Below are 3,399 nucleotides of genomic sequence, written 5' to 3' on the forward strand. Positions count from 1 at the left end.
CACTACTGCTATGGACCGCAAGTGCCTGCAGAGAGTGGTAAAGACTGTGGAGAAGATCACTAGGACTCCACTGCCCTCTCTGCAGAGCATTTACCACCGCAGGGTGCGTGGGAAAGCTGCCTCCATCCTCAAAGACCCCACCCACCCCCAGCACGGACTGTTCGCCTCCCTACCCTCTGGCCGGAGGTTCAGAAGTGTGAAATGCAGGACCACTAGACTGAAAGACTCTTTCTTTCCCTCTGCCATCAGACTCCTAAACAGCTGAGGAGTTTATTACCAGGAAATACGTGATGTACTGTTTACATTCTATTTGCACATGCATAATTGCACAATGACTGTTGACTGCTGCACATGCTGCTCCAATGCAGCATACATTTATTCCCTTCTTTTATTGTATTGCTACATTTGTTGCTGCCTAAAGTGTCCTAGATTTTGTGTTACATGCATAATTGCACAACGACTCTGCTGCACATGCTGCTCCCATGCAGCATACATTCTGATATATTCTTGTATACTTTTTTTTACTATATTGCTGCATTTGTTGCTGCTTAAAGTGCCTTAGATTTTGTGTTATTTATTTATCTACTTTATATTTCATTTGCATTTTGTGGCATTCATGTGGACGGCAAAGTAAGAATTTCATTGTACAGGGAAACACATTTCCTAACTGTGCATATGACAAATAAACACTTTGAACTTGAACCTCAATGTATCCTGTAAACCTTTAAAGCAAGTTATTTACATCAGTGTTAGTAATGGTGTTAGTGTTAATGATCGCAGCAGTCTTCCACCACCTGTCAGAATAAAGCAAGTCATTTGGTTTCCCTTTGCACAAATTCTTGGAGGACAGTCAAGATGGGAGATTAAATTTAAAATTCTCCCACCTTAGGCTACTACCTGCAGAGACAACACCAAGGTTTGTTGTGGCTAGAGTGCGACGCAGACTAAATTAATTCAGACAAATCATCCCAATTTAAAGGACCATTGAATATTACAATTATTCTGAATAGAGTAGTATTTAAACACATAATCTTGTAGTTAGGAAAACAGAGAACAGAGACTCTCCTCCTGCAATGTGATAGATAAAGCATTAAATAAGAAGATGGTCAAAAGCGTCACCGGGTCAGTCAGTTCGTCAGTGCACAGTCAGTCAGCGTTCCCCCAGTTTACTGTCCTGGTAGCATTCTCATCCTCTCTCTTCCTCTAACCCTTCAGCCTCACTCTTTTATCAGCAGCATTCCTTAGGCTGTTATGTCAGTTTCTGAACTTAGCTTCCTGTCTCCAGTTTTAGGAGACAACACCCTGAGATGTACCCAAAAACAGGAAACATCTTGGCCAAATTATATAAGCTCATTGTTCAGCTCACATGAACTTATAGTGAACCAATAAACACTATTCTATTACATAATCTATATTAACATGTAACTTAAACCACTACATGTTTATTAATGATTCCAGTATGGTTGTATTCAAACAGAATGGCTGCATTCTTGAAGATCATGTTACCGGAGACAAAAGCAATGTTACTTTCAACAGTGTGGGGCTGCCTAGAGCATGATCAGTCTCATCCCAACTGGTTGTGTGCACAAAAGGCAATATCTTGTCTGTGTTGTTATGCTGTTGTCTTTGTACTGGCACAAGTACATTAACTAACTTCAGTATTTGTGGTCAATCACACACTGCACATCAAACCACAGCTAACAGGGAGAAATTTGGTCCAATTCTAAGATTAGTTGAGGGGATAAAACTGGGTTGAATCTGTACAGTGTCTGCCGGCGCAAGATGCCACAGCCTGTTTGCACTTGAGCTTGGGTGCTGCAGGAGAATGTGACTGTAATGAGACCAAATCATAACATGTTGATCTGGACTGTGTCCAGCACAAAGCAGGCCACTGTCTGTGAATTGTGCAGTTCATATCTGATGAATACTGATCTTTATAAATTAAAGATTGAGGGAATTTCCGGGTTGCAAGCGAGAGCAGACGTCTTTACTGCTCCTCTTGTCTGTTCTATGGTTTTTCACATCTTCTACACTTTCAAGTCTTTGAACAAATTCTATAATTATTAAAATGCCTTCAAGAGGGAAAAGAGCTAATAAATCAGAAGCGAATGAGGATATGGAGGCAGAAGAAGTGCATCACAGAGCGGCACAAGTAACAGACATTGTGGATCAGCAGAAACAGATGTACATCGCGCTGATGAACCAACATGTGCAACTAATTATAAAACAAACAACAAGAGATTCGACGACATGACCAGAGAAATACAGGAGATAAAAACGAGTTTGCAGTTTACCCAGCGAGAGGTGGATGTGATTAAAGCTGCCATGGGTGAACAGAAAACACAAACCAAGGAAACGAGGGATGACGTCTACAAAACTTGTGAGAGTTTAATAACTATAATGGATAAAATGGAGTATCTGGAAGTACAGTCCAAGCGAAAAAACTTGATCTTTGAGGGAATCAAGGAGACAGCTGGAGAAAACTGGACGGAAGCGGAATGTAAAGTGAAGGAGATTCTGAAGAATAATCTGCAAATTCATCAGGAAATTGAGATGGAGCAGGCTCACTTCTGATCGTGGTCTGAGGGCGGTGATGAAAGGGAAAGATAAGGCACACATATTGCAACAAGCAAAGAAGCTTAAAGGTTCTAACATTTATATAAATGAAGATTACACCGAGTCTGTGAGGAAGAGAAGAAGGGAGTTGATGCCGAAGTTAAGGGAGGCCAGGGAGAGGGGAGACATCGCGTTCCTGCGGTATGATCGACTAGTAACCAGACCTCGGAACCAGGCTCCAGGACCCATGACCAGCACGCCAAGGATGCCGAGACAAGGAGAATATGAAGGGGTTGCTGGACCCTCAGATGTATGAAGATTGATATCTGCGATGGCAGATGGGCATTGGAACCAACAACAACAAGCATGACCCATGTACGGAATGAAGCAAGTGATTTGTTACAGAAGTTAATAGTTTTTGAGGGACTGAAGCTGGAACTGAACACTATTGGAAATACTGACATTCATTATCATGAACCGGACTAAGATTTTGACCCTGAAAAAAAACTTTTTAAAGAGCTCTCAAAATAACTGCAAGTATTACACGGATGAGCAGTTTAACAGCAATGTCAAGACTGAAAACAAATTATCATTAATTCACTTTAATAGCAGAAGTTTATACGCAAACTTTCAGAGTATAAAACATTATCTTAGTAGTCTAAAACATTCTTTTAATATAATTGCTATTTCTGAAACTTGGATGAATAATGTAAGGGGAATGGATTTTGACCTTGATGGCTATGACTTGGTATGCACAAACAGAGAGAATAAGATGGGAGGTGGTGTGGCCTTGTACATAGATAAAAACTTTTGTTATAAGAAAGTAGACAAAATGTCTAGGGT

The sequence above is a fragment of the Monopterus albus genome, unplaced genomic scaffold, assembly GCF_001952655.1.
Source record: "Monopterus albus unplaced genomic scaffold, M_albus_1.0 scaffold265.1, whole genome shotgun sequence".
Taxonomy (NCBI): Eukaryota; Metazoa; Chordata; class Actinopteri; order Synbranchiformes; family Synbranchidae; genus Monopterus; species Monopterus albus.